At 38.3% G+C, this 25,219-nt stretch overlaps 1 protein-coding gene across 1 annotated transcript in view; it reads right to left on the bottom strand.

Moving 5' to 3' along the window:
• Positions 1–25,219, bottom strand: part of CLSTN2 (calsyntenin 2) — a 380,503-nt gene that overhangs the window by 338,515 nt on the left and 16,769 nt on the right. The gene's annotated exons all lie outside the window — the stretch shown is intronic.

Below are 25,219 nucleotides of genomic sequence, written 5' to 3'. Positions count from 1 at the left end.
GAAGGGAATCATGTTCTGCTTTTGTGATTGAGAAGACAAGGAGGTAGTGAATTATCCTTAGAGATTTTACATCCAAAAACATGATAGACAATTTGTGCAACTCTCTAGCCATTAAATGCCTTAGTGTCACGAGATGGGGGGGGAGGGGGGCTTTCAATAACCTTGCTCTTCATTTCTACCTTTTGTCCAAACCAAATAAAAGAAAATGAGCAGCCCTCCCTTTCTTCTTCCAGGGAAGAAAATAAATTTCAATTGAGAACTGTAAACAAAACATGAATCTTTAAAAATATTTATGAAGTACTGCACAGTTGTGTGTCCTTTAGAAAACATTTACTCAATATTTTTAATTACTTTTTATTTTTCTGTTTTAGAAGGAAAATTTTAAAGCCTCATAACTACATGGTATCTTGAGAAGATATTCCGCAATACAAGTCTTTCATATGCTGTGTATTAGTTATTCAGATAGACCTTACAGAAATATATGGTATGAAGATATGCCCTTACATAGCATGTGAATACTAATTAAAACAAAGAGATGCAAATAAACTGTACTCTGCAGTGTAACCAACACAACCGGTGGATAATCTCAGTGTATGGCTACAGCTGATACCAGTACAGTGATTTCAGCTCAAGTGGAAATTCCCAACCTCACTTCAGTACAGTCACCTGCAGCTTGATGGAACAACCTAACAGCGGGCATCCAGTGCTGCCCGAGGTGCCCCGCAGCATCCAAGATGTCTGCACAGTGTCGGTAAACAGGATAACAGGTCTAAGGGATAACGGCAGCAGGACAGGAGAGATTCACTACATGTTAGACGACAAAGTCTTGTCCCTAAGAGCAACTAAACCAGCTTTAAGATACTAAGCAGAGTTTGAAAACTGAAAGGTCATCTTAGCTGCAAAAATCAATTGAACAGTTCAAGTACATGTTCAGGCAGTTATCCGTGCTGAGTTCAGTGCTGTCACAGCTTCACCCCTGCTAGTTTACAGATACCGCAGACGTAACTGCACAAGCCACAGTAACAGTGACAGCAACAAAAGCACACAGACCCCCCAGAGGCAGCACAGCTGTAGGTGCACTAAGCCAGATGCTGCTGCAGAAAAGAGCATCTTCCCCCGCTCACATCAGCTGCTCCTGGGCCTCTCACAGGACAGCCGAAAGTGTAGCTGTCTTCTCCAGCTTGTAGTCTTCTCAGAAGACACGGCAGAGAGCCAAAAGAAAAATTTGGTAAATCTACTTGGAGTTATTTTTTCCCCCTCATTTGTGCGTTTCTGTTTCACTAGAAACGGCTCTAGTTTCAGATATTTCTTTCCTGCCTAGCTTACCACTTAGACAAATTCATTTTCTTAAGCATTACTAAGCAAGAGGTAAATATAGCGCTTCAGCTCCCTTGCTTTACATTGACAGACCACTCATGATAACGTACGTTTCCTCTGAGTCCCAAGATATGTATTAAAGTTAAGATCCCCTGAATTAAGGAAGTGCCAGTTTGTAGTCTTTAATATTAATAAAGTTAATTAGGCAGAAAAAAGACTAACTTAGAGCACATTAAGGGGGAAGTAGGGGGGAGGGGAAGAGCTTTACTTGTATATTTTCTCTGAAAAATCCAAGGTAACATTTCTCATTCTGTGTGAAAAGCTTCTTTTCATGTTTATATTCAGGGACTTTAGTAGCAGAATATTGCAAATGCAGTAAAGACAGTGATAAATTTGCAGGGACAAATCAAAAGCAATCTAATTGTGCTGTTTCAACTAAAGCCAGCTCAATAACTAAGCTCTCTAAGGAGGTGGAATATAAAGCCTATTCTTTTTAATGACTGCAATTCAATTTCTGCCACTGTTGGTCACCTAAGGAAATCCCAAATGATGTGAGTTTTCTCACTCTGGAGATAATGGATAATGGAATACAAGTCTTACCCCACTTGAGCAAAAATTACAGTAGTACTGAATTTAGGTTTTTCAAAACTTGGCAAAGGAAATTAAAAGGTTTTGTTATTTCTAGTTGGTTGATTTCAAATGTCTGTGGTTCAATAGTAGCCATTGCGGCCAGAGCCCTGTATCCAAATTACAAGTGACAAGATACTAGATATGAGACCTAAATCTGACCCAGGACTTACTCTGAGAAGCGATGGCTTTTTGCCAGCTTCCACAAGAATCACCTTGGCCACACAGATGTTTTCATGGTCCAAGAGGACAAAAGGTGTTTATTCGCATATAATCTTTACTTGATATCTTTCATAAGTAAAAAGATTAAATCATCCCATTATGAAGCAACCTCAAACGTTAACTAACCTTTCATTTGAATGGTATGCAAATTCACTAATACATTACACAGGGGTTGTTTTTGTCAAGCCTATACTTATTCACAGTTCAAAATACCAATAATTAGCAAGTACGTTATTTTATTTAAATAGGTTTAGGGAATGTGCAAAGTGATTTTTCCTTAATACATTCTCCCAGCCTTTTTGTGAAATCTATCAAGTGTTAACTGCTGAGTTTTGTGTATACAAGACTGCTCAGTAACACTCAACAGGCTTTGAGAAGGTACAATCAGTTTACACAACCATCTTTTTAGTCCTCTTATAATTTTGCAAACATATTTTAGAATTTTTCCAAAACATCTTTTTGCTATGAATTCTACCATTCAATGACTTATGAAATGACAGATATAGCACACACAAATGATTACTCTTTCACACAATAATTTAAGAAACTGTGTACCTTTACTTTTCTGTCCTCATAAAAGACAATTCTTTTTTTATACTTCCTATCTACATTATTCACATTTTATTTCTCCTCCAAAATTGATTTCTTCAAAAGGCCTGTCCTTAGTGACTCCAAAATATATTTTGTGATTGGCAACAGATCACTTAGGTCCCATCATGACATGTTTTGCGAGTTTATTCTTCTATGTGTGTTTCAGCAGAATTTGCAGCCTCAATGATATTCAAGAAATAAAAGTACCAAGCAAAATTTTCTAGTATAGAGGATCTCTCACCTACTACTAAAGTTCTGTTCCATCTCAGATTTGGCTATGAAATCTCTTCTTTTCCAGGATACCAAAGAAGTTTCCAGAACTACTTACGGACTAAGCCAGAAAGGCTATTTCCCAAAACCGAAAGAATTCAACGTGACCTGAATTTGGCAATGACAAGTTTGCAGCTGTGAAAATGGACTTCAAGTCTCATAATTAACCAAAATTGTCAAAATACTAGTTTTGGGTTTCATTTAAAACATTTTTCAGTATTATACACTCACACACAATGAATTACTAATGTTTGTTCCTACACCTCATGCTGGAGTCTTCCATCCAAACCCTGGCGGACAGATACTATTTATTTTCTTTGCCTAGTCCACAGTAATATTGATTCTGAAATAATGAACTTCATTTATGTTTACTCTTAATTCTACAATGGAGCAAACAAAGAAAAGTAAAGCCCATATCTAACAAACCTTTATTCACCACAGGTTATTGATATTGGGAAACAATTATAGTATGCTGATCATATCTTATGCTAGTATTAACTAAACACCCTTAAATGAGTTTAAAGATAAACAACCTCCAGAAAAAAAATTGCTTCCGATTCGTCTGTGACAATCCAGCAAGGTTCACAATACTGCTACTACCAACCATACCAGGATGTGGCAAATTAGTGTAGTATGTGGCAACGCATTTGTTTTCATGTGAGTCCATTTGTGTTGTGCAACAGAAATTACCTATGACCTTTTTACATGTCCCAATAACAGATGGCCCCTGCATAGCGCAGGGAAGAAGTCACAGTCTCTCTCTCCAATAAGAGTGTTTCTCTCAAATTTTATTTTCTTTCATATACGATGCATAGACATCTAGCTTTCTGGTCTGGAGTTACCAACTGATCATTGCTTTATTTAGAAAACATGCTTTGTACCTGACAATTCCTTCATGAAGTTAGTTTTACTGCACACATCCTTCCCAAGACACAGCAGCAGGGCTGTACGTGCAGCGTGACTGCAGACTGAATCCTGGCATCAACAGGAATGCCCATCAGAGCAGCAAAATCAGTCACAGCAAAAATATTCCTTAGTCTGCAGAATACTTCAGAGTAGGACTCCATTAACTAAATCATTTGGAAAAGTTTTCATGTACAAAAATTTTCCAATTTTTTAAGCTCCGTTGTTAACTTTAATAGTTCAGACATGAACAGCTATGTTTTTCCTGGGGGGTGGGGGTGGAAAGTACAAATTAGCTAGTGTTATTGGCTTGGACTCCTTACCTCTACAGCTTTGCATATTCCCTGTCAATTACTCCCTCTTCTATGATTTATATAGCAATAGGTAACCTCCTCTGCTGTACTTGGAAAACAAGGGTCAACAGCTGTGCTTTTAGATAGCTCTGTGAGAGAACACAAAGCCAGACTGCTCTTAAATTTCCCATACACAACAGGAAGACAACACAATATCAGTTCCTCTTTACACTCAAATGAAAAACTAGTCCAAATAATTTAACTAAGCAAGACTTAATATTTAGCATCTTCCAGCATGAAAAAAAAAAATTTCTTACAAAAAGTGGTACCTCCACATTTGTGATGTGCTAAACCTGAGGATTTCAAGGAGAACCACAAGAGTGCAACATGAAAAATCCAAGTATGGACAGAATCAGTTTCCTCTAACACAGGAAGCTACGCTAGTACAAGAGTGCCTTGGTTGTGTAAGAAAAAACACTTCAAAAATTTCAGGAAGATTATTTTTTTCCCCTCTCCTCTCTTTTTGCACTAAGAAAAAGATACATTGAAAATGTATCTTTTTTGTTCTGCAAGAACCAGTGTCCCTCCAGCACAGCTTGTAAATGGTGGGATAAGTAAAGTAAGGAGCTTGTAAGTACCACGATGTAACTAACTGCAATACCTGCTACTGTAGACACAGTGTCTACCCACATGCACAGGTTACATCTATATCAGCAAGTAGTACTGCACAACAGGAGACATCCGATGAGTGAAACAGTTGGGCCTGAGGACCAGAAATCAATTCTGCGCTTATCCCAGAGGACTTGAATTTAGACTAACGTTAGCCAGACCCAAGAGGCAAAGCACCCACCAGCAGCTGAACACACCAGATACGCTTCTGGAACACACCTTTCCCTTTGAGTTCACCCAAAAGAACATATTTAGCATGTAGCAAGCTCTCATTATGAATGAAAGTACCATAAGCAATCTCCTTCTAGTGATTGGCTTTGAAAGTTCAGCTTGATCCAAATAAAGCATTTCCCAGAGCAAGCGCATCACGTTACTTGGGACCTGTGCAACTCTAGACCTCTTTTAGGACAAGACTCTTGGGCCTCATCCCTATGTACAGCATGCAGTTCATGTCATTTGTAACTTGCCACAGGTTAAGGTCATGAAGAATCAAAGCAGGGGTTTGGTGCATTAAAGAAAATTGCCTGAACATAAAACATGAGTCATGCCTTAAATGTAAAATAGAAGCTTTTTTTTTTGGTTGAAAACAGATTCAGATATGTAGTATTCAACTGGTCTTTTCTCCTTACCTCATGCAATCTCCTCTGAGCCATACAAGAATTGTTGTATGTGTTATATAGATGCGCACTGTACAATGTCAAATTTCCTCCTCTTTTACTGCAAGAAATAGATTTCCATGTTCCATTTTTCCAGTTGCATAGCTATGAAATTTTGTTTGTCCTCGCTGGCTTTCAAACACACCTCCAAGCCTGACATTCCTCAATTTACTACTGTGGCTCTACTTATTACCTCCTCAAATTTCTTATCAATACTTACTATTCTCTTCTACATAAAATTCCAATTCTTTTTAGGCCAGCTGGGAATTTAAACATGATAGTTAGAATTTGATTCTGCATTTAAAGCAGAATCAAGAATACATCAGAAAACATTTTTTTCCTTAATTTTTCCCTCTTAATTTTCTCATTTTTAATCATTACTTTAGCAGCACTATCTCATGTTAGCGTCTCAGAATAAGAGTGCCCTTTCCTTAACAAAGTGACTTACAAAACAAAAAACCCCAGAAGTTCCGATATGCTGAACAAAATCCTAGCAACGCTTTTTTCCTGTCTTCTTAAAAAGGGCTTCTAATAGCAGTCTAGCACTTGCAACAAATCAGTCATTACTATGTATTCCGTCTTTGTACAAGAAAACAGTACTAGACTGTGTTATGGTTAGGCTAGTTTGCTCTCATCCCTCTGTCCATTGCTCAACCAGAGCCTGAAGGACGACTGCTGAGACCAGAGGGGCGCATAGCTCCTAGGAGGCTGCCGGCAGTAAGTACAACAACGCCAGTTAGCCGAGATTGATAAACTAGTTAGTCTCTTAAGTGGTACCTGTCTGCTACCAAGTGCTAGTTTTTTATTACTTAGTTGACTAGCTCACTACCTCTGTACAGAGGTGTACTTCAGATGTTTGCCATGAAAGTAATGATTCCCTCAGAGAACTCATGTAATCATAAAGCAAAGGCAAGAGAAGAAGATAGAAAACATTACCTATCGTTAACTATTCCCCTGCATGCAACTATGACTCTTGGCAAAATATAGCAACAACTATTTCATATCCTCACTTGAACCAGCTCCATTCCTCCCCTCCCCATTACAAGGAGCTAAGTGCTCCTTGAAAGCATGATTATATAGACAATATATCCCCTAAAAGCATTATTAAAATTTTTATTTAGCAAAGTAATAGAACACTAACATTGAAGGTACAGCGGCAGTCATTAATTTAATTCTACATTGCAGTTCAATTCCAAAATTAGACAATTACAAATGCACTTCATGAAGTTACACCATTAAAATATGGCACAAACACCCAGCCAAATACTGCAGTCTTTATTCATTCCCACAATATTTCTGATACTTCGCAAAAATGCTTCTGCCACTTAGTCAAATTTGAAGACAGTAATACTGCTCTCCCATGGAAAGACAAAAAATTAAGAAAATTCTCACATCCATTAAAAGCTAAAGAGATAATTCATGCAAATTCAAACATGCTATAAATTCAGCTTAAAAAGGTCTCATTCTTTATCCTTCATGCAGTGTCATTAGGAGATGGTCCCACACACATACGTGGACACTCAGTTGAAAGCTGTATCATCCATGTTACCTGTAAATTATTTCTTTAAAGATTCCCTTGCTGCTGTTGTGGTTTTGGGACTGTGACTGGAACTCAGTGGAAAACACAGCAGACAACTCTGTTACCAATACACAAAGTTATAGAACCTACTTTGTTATTCTCTCGTGAGACCCCACCTGGAGTACTGTGTCCAGCTCTGGAGCCCCCAACATAAGAAGGACATGGACCTGTTGGAGCGGGTCCAGAGGAGGGCCACAAAGTTGATCAGAGGGCTGGAGCACCTCTCCTTTGAGGACAGGCTGAGAGAGTTGGGGTTGTTCAGCCTGGAGAAGAGAAGACTCCAGGGAGACCTTACAGCAGCCTTCCAGTATCTGAAGGGGGCTTACAAGAAGGCTGGAGAGGGACTTTTTACAAGGACATGTAGTGATAGGACAAGGGGGAATGGCTTTAAACTGGAAGAGGGGAGATTTATAATAGATATCAGGAAAAAAAAAATCACTATGAGGGTAGCGAGACACTGGCCCAGGTTGCCCAGGGAAGTTGTGGAGGCCCCATCCCTGGAGGTGTTCAAGGCCAGGCTGGATGGAGCTTTGAGCAACCTGGTCTAGTGGGAGGTGTCCCTGCCCATGGCAGGGGGGTTGGAACTTGATGGTCTTTAAGGTCCCTTCCAACCTAAACCATTCTATGATTCAGCAGCTCTTCATCTGAGTCTCAGATTAATGGAACATCTTTGTGTCAATCACTGTTTCAAGTTATTAATTCAATTGCAGTGCATCTAGATGACTAACAAAAATGATGCAGGAGATAAGGACTACAAAAACTCTCAGATTTGCTTTTGAGAGGTTCTAGATTACAGTCTCAGCAAGGGACTGGCAGAAATCACAGCTGGAATAGAACAACTGCCTCATTACATTGCGATCACAAATAAAATATGGAAAGTATTTTAAAGGTATGCAAATCGGTCTTAAATCATATAAGTGGAAAATAAATTAATGAGTAAAAAAATTACTTGAAAACCACAGCACTTATGAAGGGTCAGATGCTTATTTCTCAGCCATTTTCTAATCTGTTAAAGGGCGTGAGCAATGAAGCGTATTTTCAGGGAGCCTTTAGAATACCAAATATAACCTCTCATCCCATTTCAGATAGGTGAACTCTCAATACACTGCATTACTGAAACATCCCACCTGATAATATAAAACCCTTATTACAGTCCACAGACAGGCTGGATGAAGTAGCTCCCTTCTCATTAAAGTAACAAAGCAGTAAGAGTACACGCAGCAAGCTAGATCCAAGCCAGACGATAAGGGAAGCATATTATACTGGGTTTTTTGAGCAAGACAGCAGCCACATAAGGGTAAAACATTTTGTACAGAAAACTGAATGGCTGTGTTGTTATCCAATTCTCAGTTTATGCAATTTTAAGTTCCAGAAAAGATAATGAATTTCTCAGCTACAAAAAGGCAAATTAAAAAAAATAATAAAATAATCAGTTTACTAAGCATCCCAAACCACAACCTCAGAAAGCTGCAGAAATAACTGGCTAGAAGAATAAAGAACTACACAATTTGGCTGATGTCAATTCTACCTCTTGAAAAACTGAATTGGGGGAATTTTTACAGAGGACAATGAAAAAGGGAAATACGTAGCATTATTTTCTTTACAACAGAAAGAATGAAGATTCAATGTTTCACATCATTCTTCAGAAATGAATAATCACAAAAGAAGTCAAACTACTGTAGGCACTTATAATCTTTCCTACAGCTATTTATTTATTACATTTAAAGTGCACACAGTTACTGACAAGAGAAGAACGTGAAAGAATTAATTACGTAACTGTGTAAGAGTAGAAATAGAGTAATTGATAAAGCTGAACACACCAAGTAACAGCAACACCAAATCAATCTTCCCCATGAAAAAACTCACACCTTACTTCACCGATCAAAAAAAAAAAAAAAAAAAAGAGTACCCCACAGGAAAGGGGAAAAAAGAAAAAAATAAAAGAGTTGTTCTCTGTATCCTAGCTTTCTACTCTAAGACTTGCTTTAGAATTGCTTTGGTTGGAAAAGACCTTTAAGATCATTGAGTCCAACCATTAACCTGACACTGCCAAGTCCACCACTAAACCATGTCCCTCAGCACCACATCTTTTCAATACCCCCAGGGATGGCGACTCAACCACTTCCCTTGGCAGCCTGTTCCAATGCTTGATAACCCTTTCAGTGAAGAAATTTTTCATAATATCCAGTCTAAACCTCCCTTGGCACAACTTGAGGCCATTTCCTCTTGTCCTATCGCCTGTTACTTGGGAGAAGAGACCAATCCCCACCTTGCTCCTTTTCTCCAGGTTGAATAACCCCAGTTCCCTCAGCCACTCCTGATAAGACTTGTGCTCCAGACCCCTCACCAGCTTCATTGCACTTCCCTGGACACGCTCCAGCACCTCAATGTCATTCTTGTCATGAGGGGCCCAAAACTGAACACAGCACTCGAGGTGGGGCCTCACCAGTGCCGAGTACAAGGGGACAATCACTTCCCTAGTCCTGCTGGCCACACTATTCTTGTTACAGGCCAGGGTGCTGTTGGCCTTCTTGGCTACCCACCTAGGCACACTGGTCGCTCGTATTCATCTGGCTGTTGACCAACACCCCCAGGTCCTTTTCCGCCAGGCAGCTTTCCAGCCACTCTGCCCCAAGCCTGCAGCGCTGCATGGGGTTGTTGTGACCCAAGCGCAGGACTCTGTACTTGGGCTTCTTGAACCTCATACAATTGGCCTCAGCCCATTGACTCAATCTATTCAGATCCCTCTATAGACCCTTCCTACCCTCAAGCAGATCAACGCTCCCACCCAACTTGGTGTCACATTTAAGACAATAATTCTTTCCAGCTACATTTGAATCACCGCAGCACAGCTAGAGCTCATACTAAGGGCTTCCTGGAAGGAATCTCTCTCTGTGTATTCTTTTCTGCAGCAGCCTGAATGAATGAGATGCTTTCTTTGCATCTCTAGATGTTGTGAGAAATTAGCACAAGTCTGACTGCTGCAACATAATTGGATTGCAGCAGTTGGTATAATAATAAAAACCTGCTAATTATGCAATCAGACTGTATCACAGGCAAATGCCTGCCTATTAAAGCCTTGCCAACTTCCTATCTTAGTCATTTTACGTGTCCCACTCAGACTCCTTTTTCATCTTGTTGACTGTTAAAACAAATGCTCATTTTGGTTACAGATCTTTCAATCAGTTTTAGTCATCTGACAGCAGTCTACTTGATCACAATCTAAAGGGATACTAAAAAAATATAGATGCTATACAAGAAAGTACCAGAAAAAAAAAAAAAGCTTCCTTATTTCTATCAACTCACCTAGCCAGTTTGAGGTACCTCGTTGTTGAGGAAGGTATAACTTGACTGAACAGCACCAAAATAAAATCCAGCCAAATTTTATCTGCCCTTACTCTGAAAAAGACTCAAAGCTGTATTTCAGGAGAACCACATATCTTTATGAATGTAATTAAAATTGATTTGGCAAATGCAAGAACCCAATTTGAAAGAGTGAACTAACTGTGTTCCATTTATTTAGTCTCTCTAACCTCACTAACCATTTAGTTCTAATTAGATATGGAAAGAGAATTTAACTGCAAGTCATTGACATTTCATTAATGTCTAGTGTTCCCTCAGCAGAAAAAGAAAGCTAAAGTAATAGAACGTTAAGACTATACCCTTCCAGAACAGTAAAAAATTAACTATTAAAAAAACCTGACATTGTAAAAGATGGCAAATATAGGAATAACAGCAAGTTGTACCAATAATTGAATTCACTCTACTCAAAGAATTAGCTTGGCAACTTTTTCTGCAACATTTTTAGACTTTACAGACTACAGTAGCTATTCTGCAGCCATGGTGTGTCATGGAAGACCTTTGTTCTCTTGGTACAAGGTCCTCACAACCCATCATCATTTTGGAAGGGAAAGTAGCCTTGGGGACACTAATTTCATGACCTCAGGTGGTGGTGTCAGCCCACACGCAATGACAATAAAAACAAATTCCAGTATTTGTTTGCAGGAAACACCCAATCCCAACTCAGCAATTTAAGTGTGATGCTCCGTGTAGGAGCTAGCATAGCTAATTAAAATACCCCATTTTGACTAATAGAACAGGACAAAAGTGGGAACTCTCCTTTTCTCAGCAGATTTAGGAACACACTATCACATTCTATTAATTTCTTAGATCCCATTATTGCACCTGTAAGTTATACTACTGGAAGCAATTTTGCTTTAAGACAACACTCAGTAAATTCAAACTTAAACAATCTGCCATTGTTTTAGGTTCTTTCTACTCACAAGTAATTGAGGAAGTAGATACAATTCTCAAAACTAGTCTTCATTCAAAAATCTGAATTCGTTTTGTGTTTGTTTCTTAGTTGTTGCATTTGCCTAGAGGAGGCATTAATCATGAATTACTCAGGTTCAAGAGATCCGTTTCATGTACTGCTAGAATTGCCACTGATTGCCATTATACAACGTGAGTTTCTGCACTGTTTCCAGTTGGACCTGACAAGCAGTTGGCCCTGTCTACGTTACGACTGAGCAGTGAAAAAATTCCTTACAAATACTGACCCTCTCATACCTGGGACTGTAAGCTCAGGGCAGAACTCCATTTGCCAGCAAGCCTCCTGGTATTCACTGACAAAACAGTATTCCCTTTTATTCTAACCCCTGAGGAGTTTATTTCCCCCCACTTGTCAATAATTTCTCCAAAGACAGGCAGACACCAATGTGCAAATGCAAGTTTTAGACTTTCTTCATTAGTTTAATACCAGCAAAATTACCTTTAACAAAGAATGCAGGAAACCATTTACGAACAGGGTTGTCAGTGTCTAGTAACTACTACTGCATATATAAGGGTGAATTATAATAAAGTCTTTATACTTTTTCACAGCGCTCTCACAGGAATAGTGAATAAGTATAGTTAATATGCAGTTTTATGACAAATTTCAGGACAATTCCTAATGAGTGTACACTCGGCATTAACTAAACTCCTTAGGCAGGGATAACATTATGAAAAGACAAATTTTTTTGCCACCATATAATAAATAATAAAAAAGCTTGTAGCAAACATTTACCTTTCACCTCTGTTAAATCATTCATCATGTAAAATCTAATAACACCTAGAAGTTAAGATCTTGCGCTGCAGCAAAAAAAAACTTTAAAAAAATCTTTCAGAAAGACAGATTAGACTAATTTGTTTCAAAATGTGTTAAATTAGAAAAAACTTTCATTAGAAAAACTCTTTTCATTTTAAGTGTAAACGAGGGTCTTTAACTGAACACTGGCTGATTATTTTAAAAGCATTTTTCACCCTTTGAAATGAAGATTTTTGCATCCAGAAATAACAAACATACAAGCCACGTGTTTCCTTACAGTCCAATCGGCAAGAAACTATTTGTCACAGTTTCACTGACTACAGACTCCAAAAGTATTCAATTTAAGGTATATGTATACAAGTTTTATTTCCTATCACCTCCTTTGTCCTCCCTTTCCTCTACTCCCCTGTCATCCACCCTGCCGTAAGATATGATACCACATCTTGCCAAAACACACAGGTGACTCCACATGTTTAGGCAGAAGGAAGAGCTCATTTCAAGTTTAAAATCTTTAAGAAGTGAAATAGATGGTTCATAACCTTTCCAATACTATATGTACAGGCGAACAATATATACTTCAATTTAACTTAATCAAGTTTGATCTAGTCTCCTACCTCATTCCCACCTTAAGTTGACCAAATTGAAATAGAGATGTGAACCTCTCTAGGTTAGTAAAATAAATTAAGACAGGGTTACCTAGCATTCTTCTCATCTAGGTAAATTCTCCGTGTAGTCCGGTGTCTACAACGGGCCTGACTTTCTGATGTACCAGAACTCCACAGCTGCCATCACACTTTCAGTCAGGCCTTGTCTGTTCTAGGTTTTAAAAGAATTAGTATTATCACATATTGGCTAGCACTTATAAAAAAATAATATAATAACCCTGCTCCCTTTTAAGGCAAATTATAACCTATAGGCAACCTAACTAAATTTGACTACCTTATACAGAATAACATGACTACTTAGTTTCATTCTAGACATGGACCTGTAATGTAGAATGCTGAATATTTCTTAGGAGACTGTAACTGTAGCTTATGTCCCAATTTCTGTTGCTGTAGTAGGATAACAATGTATTTTCTTCAATAGCATTCATCACTAATGCTTCAAGAGAGTTTTAGGTATCAGATGTCAACTAATATTGAAATCAAACACTTGAAAAATTAAAGCAAGTTTTTCAGTTCACTTCAGGTTCAAGTCTGAATTGCCAAATAGCTGTAATTGAAACCCAAACAACCTCTAAACATATTTAAAAGTGAAACACCTTGTACAAAATTCAAAAGAACCGTCATTGGTACCAGTGCTGCTTCACACTGTTCAGTTCTTTGGAATCTGTTCCTCTTCAAGCTATTGCACTCATTGAATGGGTCATGTTCTTCCACCAATTTGTTTCAGAAGAACAGGATGCGCAAAAGTGTTAAATTGCTATTTCTAAGCTCTTGAGGACACAGCTCTGTTAAATGTTAACTCCAACAACTTAGCGGTAACGATTCTAACTAAAAGAAAGGTTCTTGTTAAAAACATACTCAGTAAAAAGATTAAGAATGGCTTCCCTATCTTGGCTAGGCAACCATTCATGAAACAGAGGAGCACTCGGTACGCAGCTTAACAGCAAACCCCTAGATAAACTACCATCTTGCAGAGAACAAGCTGAAGAGTCAATCCTGCTAATACCATTCCAATCTTAATGATGATCATAAAAATCACATTTTAAATTAAAGATTGAGTTCAATTTTATACAACTTATTCCGTTAACATTAAGACACTAAGCAGTTGTGCTTATTTCCTTGAGTGAAGTAAGCTGTTAGTCTTCTGCTGCATCATCCAGCAAAACCAACAGGAGATACTGGATAAAACAGCAGTTACAGCATAACTATCAATAATGCAGTAACGAGTATTGCAACTAAAAATTTTGTCCTAGCATGAGGTTTTAATGGTGACATAGTAGCTTCAAGGACTAATCTAGCAATCTTCTACAAAGCTTATTTCCTCTCCCATAAGTTACAAAACAGCATTTATGATCCTTCCTTAAGGAACCACAAATTCAGAGAAGCAGCTATCGGACACCTGAGCCATCTTCAGAAAGATTAACTATATTTGCTCTGAAATAAAAGATTGCAGAGTAGTACTTATCATTTGTCTGCTATCATCTGGTCATAACCCATTCATGACTTCCAGTGGAAATGACACAAAATAGGTCGAGCAGATATTCCCAATTAACAGCACTGATTTATGCTGTGTTCAGCCCATTATAGGAAATATATTCAGATTTTTAAGAACATTCTTAAGTTATTAATTGGTTGAAAAGCTTTCTACCCTATTTCAATTTATTTACTCATGATACACTAGAACAATAAATAATAATGCTTCAGCAAGGAAAATACTCATTCTCCAAAAATATCTAAATACTTTCCACATGCACAGCTGTGTATGATCACATATGGTCATACATACATGTAAGATCCATAAGAAAGCATGAAGGAGTTGTGTCCACAGCAGAAGATTCATCTTCACAGCTTAGGCTACCATGCTGCACAAAGAGTGTAGGCAAGTATACCATGCTTCCTTATGAAACAAGGTGTCCAAGTGCGTCCATTACATACCATTCTTCTCCCATGTGAGTCACGCTACCTCCAACACAAAATTGCCTCCTACTAGGAAGCACATGAATGTCATCTCAATGTGAGATGACTCTTGTGTAACCATATACTAAAGATTTGGGGTGCATATTTCCATAGCATCTGGGACTTTATTTTGTATGGAATTCAACCAAATTAATTAAAAGCATGATACTAAGTGAAAGGGTGCTAGACCTTCCTGTGAAGACTCATGCAGAAACAAAGCAACATCTGTACATTGCAGCTTAATCCCCTGGACAGCAACAAATGTAATCACGATTTCCAAATGAGTGTCCAAACAGGGTCAGAGAGGGCACTAGCACTTGTGGAGACTTGAGCAGAGATTAAGGCTTGAGCTTCTCCTCCCCTCCATTCGCAGAGCAGATTACCCACACTGATACTCCTTCTTAATCTGGTTAAGAAGCCAAGAATGGTTTGGGCTGTTTGTCCCCCCTACCCGTTCACACACCAAGCAACTCTTGCAGGGAGAGCGGGAGATCTAAGTACTGAGCCACACGTCTCTCAGTGGAGGAAAAAAGTGTATTTGTTCCCTTACTCGTGCAACAGAAATCGCTGCACAGCAGACACATGATTTGGTTTTTCAATAGGGGAGAGGCTTTAGTGTAAATTTGCCAGCAAGATTCGGGATACCTAGCCAAACTCCTGAGACACCACATCCTCTCCCCAGCCCAGTATAATCTTCTCTATCACATACCAGACAGATCACTGGATCCTACACCAGGCCAACCAACTACCTGTGGTACACTGGATACGAGAATAGGGGAAATGATGCACCATGGCACTTGCATAGTAGGCAGCACATCTAGAGCTATAGGGTAGCCTAAAAGGGATTTAAATGAGTAACTCCTCCACACAGTCCGTCAGAACTAACAAACCTGTGTTCCAGTTTTCACATTGATGTGCTTTAACATCACAATTTCAGTTTATTTTTCCATCAATTTTCCCAGTCATGAACCACGAAGACAAGGCCTAAATGTCTTAAAATCTGCTCCTCACTGAAAGTTGACAGGATTTCTCCTGAGGCTATGGATATCAATAACCAGACATAACACGGGACTGGATAGAATACTACTTCTCCACTTTTCCAGCATTTCAGCTTCAGGGGTTGTATAAACAGCTGCAAGAACACAGCACATGATGGAAGGTGACTGCCAGCAACGAGACAGCAAAGCTGGTCCACAAACTCGGTGTGAGCCACGCCAGCAGACTGCAACCATATCTCCATCAACTCATTTCAAAATAATAGCATTGATGGTGTGCACACACCTACGTAAATACACAAGTAGACTGGTATCAGATTACCTTTTAAACTGGACATAGAAATGTACGTAATAGAGCTGCTGAACTATTTCCATGCCCCCTCCACCCCAGTAATACATCATAACATTAAAATAAACTTCTTGTGCAAAAATTCCTAAAACCTCTAAAACCTTAGATTGATCCAAAAAGACATAACAACCAATCTTCACCGGAAAAAACCCTACCTTGATGTTTTCAGAGAAAAGTTTTGCTCAGTTCAGCAACATTACAATTACTTTTGAGAGTTTTTAATTAGTTGTATTCTTATGTTGTTGTTCTCCTTTTGATCACATAGCAAAGTCATTTCAGATCAATACAGTGCCCAAGAGGCCAGAAGAACTCAAAGCAAAGGGTTATTTAGACATACTATGTACTATTATTAATCCTCAGAAAGCACTACTTCTCTACTTGCAAAGCAAAGATAATACAGGAATAGCTAGATCAAAATTGAAAGAAATCACTTAGTCCTTAAAGTTAATTGCTTCTCAGTACTTTCCTTTTTTTTTTTTTTTCCTGCTACAGCTGACCATGGATGGCCTCCATTATTTCACATGATTAGAAACAGAATTTAATTTCACGAATATTTTATTTGGTAGTGATTAAATTTTAAATCTTTTGTGGTTGCCCTTCTACGTTGTTTTAGGAAGGTTTTGAGAAGAATAACGTCCACCCTTGCAAATAACTATCTCACCCGCGAAGGAGAAAAAAAGTTCATGCCAGTTCACGAATGAGAAAAGGAGAAAGATGAGAGAGGAGAAATACTGAAATAACCAAACTGGAGTTTAAGCCTTTATAAACTTCTTTATGTCGACAAAGAATATCACATACAGCTGCAGTTGTCAACTAAGTTTCTAAAAAGTCCCATAATACTCAATAAAGTTTGAATGAAAAACTACAAGTCTGCAAAGCATCTCAATGTCCTTAACATTTCTGTAGAAATCTATTTAAGTTGACTTACGAGTTAAAGTGTATATATTTTCTCAGTAGCAAAAAAAATCTGCAGAACTTGTTTCAGTGCCAGAATTAAATTTTGATACCTCAACTCCCCCCAAAACAGGTTGAAGTTACTTTTTAAAATAAGAAAAAATGAGATCTTTGCAACAAAAAATAGCTAGTTTGGATTAGTAAACTAGGACTAACAAAAACGTCAGACAACAATGCAGTTAGTGTTTTACTCCGCATTTTCCAGGCATTTAAAAGACATTCATGTTTTTCTTTGGTTGTATATCCACATACATCAACATGTTGTACATCCATACAACAACAACAGACATATCCATGTTCCTGATTTCAGAATCTGTATCAAAAATTTAAAGCTATAATTATTCATATCCTCTTAGTAGAAATTTTGAATTCACTGGAAGACTGATTCCTTACTTAGTGATCTTTACACAGTTACCATGATTTTCACTTTCTTCCAGCAAATGTTCTCCTATTTATCTTTATTGTTAATTTCACAGACTCGAACCCCTCAGTTCTGCTTTTAAAGACAACAGCAGAGTTGCATCAACAGTACAATTGCATCAACACTATTTGGCACTATTGGTTCACAGCTGCAGAAAACAAGTAATAGGAGTAATTGTTTAACACAAATGCCAGAAAAATATATTTTGGAAGAATACAGACCCAGCTGTGTCAGGTGCTGCACATGGCCCAGCCAATAGCATGAATAATCCCATGAAAAACAACAAAGCAATTTACAGTTTCTTGAACTAAGCATGTCCAGAGGGCCTGAGCCCCAGGAATGCTTCAGACAAGTACAAGACCCAGAGAAAATCCTAAGGAGACCAAAACTTTTAAAAGAAAACGTATTTCAAAACTGTGTCAAGCAAAAAGAAATGCTAAAATAGAAAGACAACCAGATGCCACCATGTCAACCACAACATAGAGCATTTCAGATGAGTTCTTTGAAAATAGTTTATTTACTTTTCCAGATTTCAGCCACATGTCTTACAGCATCACATAGCAACATCAGACCTTATGACTGGGGAATGAGGGAAGAGACAAGCAAACAAACAGAAGCAGACCACAACGATCAGAGCACAGAAAGCTAGATCAGTTAGGTCAGCCTTGTTTCCTAGAGCAAGAACCGACCCTGAATGCTTTTCACTGGTTCCTCTATCTTTGTCATATTCACTCCCCAAAATCAGACTGGTATGAGCAGACCAACTCAAAAATCTTAACATTCACAGCAGTATTAATATTTCCCCCCCAAAGTTTAGAGTACAGCATTATGCTAATCACAGTTTACACCCTCTCATCTGTTTCTGCCCTACTTCTGCTCTGCTCACGCAAAACCGTAAAGCCCATGCTCATTTGTGCAGCAAGGAGGATGGGTTAGAGACAGCCGCTTTTAACATAAGCTAGAAAATCCCTTGAGGAAGAGGAGGACACTTCCATGCTAACACTCTTTGTGTATTTCCCATAACCTCTCCTTGCCATCCCATCCAAGGAACTCACAAAATCTCTTAAAAATTATTTAAAGGAAAGCCTCCAAGCACCTCTGGACAAAAGTACCAACAAATATAACCATGGAAACATGCATTAAAAAACCCAGAAACTACTTACACGCAATAGGCCTCTGCTTTGGGATAGCTCATACATTGCCTAGCTTAAACCATTCGAATTCAAGTGTGAGTCACCTGGGGTAACTACAGAGTGGAAATACATACAGTAGAGAGCAAATTCTTCTTTTTCTTCCTATTATGAAATCACACTCCCAGTGCCACACAGCTTCCCCAGGACACTAGAAATTCCACTTCTCTTCTGCATACCTTGTATTTATATCTTAGCACACCTTCAACACAGAGAACACTGATATTCTGTTACAATTTTTACAGCAGTACTTGAACCACTGGCATGAAACTGAGGAGTATTTCTGATACAGAGTCTTTCTCTCCTGATCCACGACAAACTTCTTTGCTGAAATTAAACTTTCCCCTCAAAAACTGCAAGTTCTGCTTGAATGAGGACTACAAGTAAACCCTCGCTGTATTCGATGATATAATATAGGGTGCACAGTACCTCTAGATAATTCCAGGGCAGGATACAAATGAAGATTATTTTTTTTCACTTTGACATGAAGCAAACAACAGCTGGGGGTTTAAATTATAATCATCAAATTCACCAAGACATTAAAAGTTTAACAGTCTTAACACCGATTTTCAATTTTTAAGTGATAGAATATGTATTCACTAAGGCGCTAACAGATTTAACAATTTAGGGAGAAATGCACCTAATATCTTGTGCTTTGTTCTTACTGCTAAAGCTTCTACTGATCAAAAGTCAATTGCTATCACCCTTGCTCCCACCCCTTCTCAAAGAACTGTTATGCTTCAGGAAATGGTTCACTGGCTGTAGTTTGTTAAGCAAAAGAACACCCAAAATACGTAAGATTCATATTGGGAAAGCAGCTAAACAATTACACATGGATTTTGATTACCACAGACATTTACTTTTATTAAAAACATTATTCAAATTTGAACACAGACTGAATATTTCACACGACATTCAGTCAACAGCAATGTTTTCACCTCCCAGCGGGCTACAAGCTAAGCTGTAGCTTCATGGCACAGTGTGTGGCAGAAGAATCTAACCACAAAATTATCCCATTTATCATCCTAATTATGCCTCAGAAGCTGCTGCATTAACATCAATATCTGCATCAAACTCCAGGTGTCACTGCAAATACTCAGGCAATGAGCAATGTCAGCATGTGGAAGACAGAACTGTCCAGGCAGAAATCAATGGGATATTCGTTTCCCCCCCCCCCTTTCAAGATCCTGACTGGATGCAGAAACACCTGTGTTCAATCCTTATGTTTAAGGAGGCCCCCGGCTGACATCATGTGGAACTCCATCGAGCTGCTTACAGACCCCTGAGAACAGTCCAGATCCACAATTTACGCTTTCTCATCAAGTGCAAAAAAATGTTTCATACAATATTTCTAAGACATGTGAAAGGAGAAAAGGAAGAGCCCTTACATAGCACTCGAGGTTTAGTTAGAAGTTAGTTAGAAGAGGCTTAGCTGCAAAGTAAAATTACTGAACAGAAAATTGGTCCTCAAACCAGGACACGCACGTATATTTAGATAGCTAAAAGAATAAACAGAAAATAAGATATTCTATAAGATGTGTTATGGAAACACTAGTACAGTTGAAACACTCTAAGATATGGCCAGTTGTGACCAACACCAAAGGAATCTATCACAACAAGGTTGCAGTGTTCACAGCCTGCCCCTAAGACTGGAGCCACCTAACGTCATGATAAAAAAAAGGACAATGGTAACAATAGTCAGTCAGAGGAAAGCCATCCCATAAAATTCATTTGAAAGCAAGCCCAAATCCAGTTGTGAGTGTGTGGGTTTGTATTAATAGTGCTGAAACATGGACACCAGCAAAGAAAAACAGTTATTTAAAATAAACCTGCCCAGGATCTTATCAAGGAATAGTGACTGCAAAGAGAATAAATATTGACCCATATTCTTCACTAACATACAAGTTGTTTTTTCATCTAGTGTAGACAATATCAATGTAAAACCCACTAGCTTCTTGCTACCCAGCTACAAACTCCCAAAGCAGCAAAAACGGGTAATTAGAAGATTTAACAAATTAATTTTTCTAAAGAGGGAAATGTATTTCTTTCCCACAGACTAAATAAGTTCTTTGATTCAGATCTGACAGACCCTTTACATTTAAGAGCCACAGACTTTTCGCTGCATTTATATAAAAACTCTCAGCCAAGAAGCTTTGTTGATTAAACATTCAATTGCCATTGAATATCACTGCAGCCTTATCTTGTGGTGGTGCCTGAGAATGAATCAATTCCAGGCCATCACTAAAGCCTGTAAATTTTTTCTTGACTGAATTTGCTATTCCATACTTATGCAAATGATTAATTCACTCAGCAGCAACACTCCTTTGCCCACTGTAATTAAAAAAAACACCACATAAACCCACACACCACAGCCAGTTTAATCAAAACTAGCACATCTTACAGGTCCTAAAATGGATGGGGAGCTATAGGCAAATGATTGTAAATCTAGACAGCAGCCTTCCCTTTTTATTTACACACTCTGTTCAGGTTTGTTCACTTTGAATGTTTCATGACAATTTAGAACTTTACTTGGATAGTTATTTGAACTGTGACTACACTTACCTGATCAAAAAACGTTGGAAATACAATAAACTCTTACCAGAACCCATCAAATCATTTTAAAACAGCCATCTACAAGAAAGACCATGTAAACATGGTATTGTTGCACTGGTTAAACCATTACAAATCTTGACTGTATATACAGTATCATAAGCTACTTCAAAATTAACTTGGCTTTTTTTGTTTAGTACTATTGCTTCTTAGTTAATGAAAGCTAAATTCAACAGCAGTATTCTGACTGCAAGAATAATTGTCTCCATGGGACAAAGATATATTACTATTCTGATATTAAAGCATCCAGGATAGAAGAATAGATCCTCTACATAAGTCATAACAGAACCATAGCCTTCTTTATTCTGTCCTCTAACTGCATGCTATATGAAAGCCTGCATGTTAAATAGCAAAGAAGCAGCTACAAAGCAGCAGTGATATGAGCTGTAATTTAAGGTAAAACCAGTCTGTTCACAGACTTAAACCAAAAGACAAAGAAAACTTGCAGGAGAAGGCATCTCCTTGCAGCACAAAGAAGGCATCACCTTAAAGATTTTCGGATGAGATGTAGAATACACTTTGGAAACAAGAAACAGCCATGATGGGGGAAAGTTCTAAATTATTAAAAATACGAATTGACTTAATTTTATTCTTATGAGGACTAGAATAAAGCTTTGTCTTAATTTTGTTCTGAGACCTCTTCTCAAATAAGAAGGAATCCCTGCTGTTGACTCATGGATATATTATTCCCCCTTGTATTTTATAAAGAAAAAAATTAAAGAAATTATTTTTGAAATGGTTCACACATCATCTTAGGCCCCCCTATTATCCTCCTGAAGCCTTGCACACCAAACTTGATTTCACAAAAGGACATAAAGGCAGATCAAAAAGATGGAGACATTATTCTGGTTCTTATTTTTATACATCAATGCAAACAATTAAATTATATTTAATGTTTTATCTGTCATCCACTCCTGATAAAGCAACATGGTACTTCCATCTGAGCAGTAGTTTCTGCCACTTATTGCTTTTTCTACATTAATATTTCATGATTTAAAAAAAAAAAAAAAAAACAAGAACAAAGTCAGCAGTAAAATAAGCGAGAGAGCAAAGAATCATTTCGGGCCTCATTTTCTATTCATGGTGTGTAGTTTAACAAATAGTGTGTCTGTGTTTGATTTTATTATGTTACCATGTGACCTGCAGACTCTCAGGAGACCAGCTACGAGAGGTGAACGTTATTCCATTAGTGAGAAAAATCAATAATAGTAGTTATATGTTTTACGCAGTCTTTTGCAAAACTTCTATTTTTATACAACCTTAATTCATACTGAACTTTTAAGGAGAAGAATGCAAAAAAATCCTTAGCTTTCCCAAGCCAAAAAAGTGAAAGAAAACTATGTTCCATTCAAAATCAAAGCCAAGAGTCTTGTTGTTACACACAAATATAAAAAATGCAAATGTAAATAGCATCTGTATTTGAATACAGCCTTGCTGTTGGGAGTTGGGTTTTCCCCCCCTTTCAAACAATTCTTATCTATAAATTCACAACCATTAGAAATAACATCCACATTTTACACTATCTAGAAATGCTAAACTCCGAAAACCTATACAAATGGAAAGTGGAGATAAAGAGCCAAGTGTTCTGCCTGGGGAAAAAAAAAAAAAAGATAATAAAAAATTAGCCTGTAAGCTTCTTTCCCATTTCTGTTTTCTTAGGCTCCTTTAGTTCTTTTGCTAGAGGAGAAACGTAACCATAAATTGGGGTGATAGGAAAACTAGCAAAACACTAAGAATAAAAATATTCTTAAAGCCCTGAACAGCAATTTCCAACCACTGGCTAATCACTGCACGGTAAACTGCACATTTGTACCTCAGTAATGACTAGATGCCCCAGTCACCAATTGGGACCCTACTGTGCGAGATAAAGGCTAGCATATTTTAATGACACTGTAAGGATATAATATAAAAAAAATATGAAAACATGTTAGCTGGATGTATACTGCAAGACTAACTCAAACCAATAATTACCAGCAATTTTTATCATATTTTTAAATTCTTTTTGAAATGCACGCTAATACTGCAATTTAGTTTAAGGAGGAAAGTGCAACTATTAATATCAGAGCATAAACAATACAATAACATATTTCTCAGATGGTGTAGGAATGCTTAGAATAATGAAATTCCCATCTTCTCCTTCTGAAAACCTGCAACGCAGGAAGACATGTAAGTTTGGAGAAAAAGCCACCATGCTAAATGCACCACTACCGGGGACTGGGAAATCACTCATACGTAGGACCACTCTGTTTATTTCACTACTTATTACTCTGTCATACCCGGTTCTGTTCATAAACAGACTGCACGTAACTTGCTTCATTATGCATCGGTTGCTATGACACTCTATAAGAAAGCTGACAGAGGCCTTTCTCTTTGTTGAACGCAGACCGAGAGCATTCACAGCCCCTGCGACAGAGAAGCTGCAAAAACGTACATTCCAGGAGAAGCTTTCATCCTTTACCATCTGGAGAACAAGCCAGGATGCTGCTCAAATCCTTTAACAAAGGCGGCAAACGCACCCTCCAGCCCCAGCTTTGTCGGAGTCTGCACAGAGGACCTGGCTCTGGAGACCATGGCAGGAAGGCTGCAACCAGCACCACCAACCACCCACACAGCTGCCACACACTCTACTCCAGCTGAGGGGCGCAAGTTACATCCACTCTCTTCTCGAGGTGATCAAAAAATTAATAAGTCAACTTTATTGTATCTACCAGTTTCAACAAAATACAATGCAAGAGGAAAAGAATTATTTAAAAGCTACCAGAGTCACCAAAGAAAAAAACACACACCCAACACAACCTAAACACTGAACAAAAAAATCCCAAACTGTTTCTCAGGAATAGTACAAGATCCTGAGGGAAAGGATGGGAAGAACTGTAGACTGGGACTAAAAAACCCATAGTGCCAGCATTGCTGATACAGTCTCCACATCAGTGTTTCGAAATGCAATTGACTTACTGCACTCAAAAGGGAAAGTCTCCAACATATGCCATTAAGGACAGCTCCAGATTGTACGACAGTAAGAGGAGAGAAAATGGAAATCAAGAGAAGAACCGACTACTTTCAGTACCCTCAAGCTAACTAAACCTTGTCGGGTAGGGCGTTTGGGCTGCGGAAGCTGTTTTCTTCATAAGTTTCAGTAGAAAATAACCAAGTTTTCATCACGCTACTCTGTATATCAAGATACTTTTTTTCAACATTTGCTTTAAAAACAGAGTTGAGAATGAATGACAATATATTCATTCTACCCTCACCACCCAGTTAGTTTATGACAGAATTTAGATTATTTTGCCTGGTCACAACATCAGGAGGAACCAGGAAAGCCCATGTTCTGGCTCCGGAGGAGAAAGCATGCACTGCTGGCTTTCCTTGCACACCACCTCCTTCTTGACTCCACCGGCTACAAAGTGAAAACATCTGAAGAAATGGCCTGGTAGCGTAGAACAGATGACAGGCAGATGTTCACAGAATATGGCCCATCTGAAAGTGCAAAATTTAAAATAGAAACTGCATCACTTCTGTCACAAAGAATAATCAGCAAAGGAAAATAAACTTCAAGCAAAATCCCGCCCATGGAATCTCATAGAACCAAGTAGGAAGCACAAAGAACAGCAAATCCAGAGTCTTTCATGAGCGATGTCTTAGCCCTGCACCCAGAGCCTTCCTTCTTTCCAGTGCCATGTTTTGAGGCAAGTTCTAAGGCAAAGTCATCCTATTGAGAAATATGGGTTTATAACCTCCTTGAAAAATCCAGAGCATATTGTGTTGTACTGCCTTGGACCCTAGTCTGGATTTGCAGAACATGCTCTATTATGATTTTACAACTCAAAGTCCAGTTTTGATCCCTTTACTTTCAACTTCATTCACAA

This window comes from Charadrius vociferus, unplaced genomic scaffold (genome assembly GCF_000708025.1).
Source record: "Charadrius vociferus isolate BGI_N301 unplaced genomic scaffold, ASM70802v2 scaffold650, whole genome shotgun sequence".
NCBI classification, from domain to species: Eukaryota; Metazoa; Chordata; class Aves; order Charadriiformes; family Charadriidae; genus Charadrius; species Charadrius vociferus.
The sequence above is the reverse complement of the archived record's forward strand: the minus strand, read 5'-3'. Positions and strand labels throughout refer to the sequence as shown.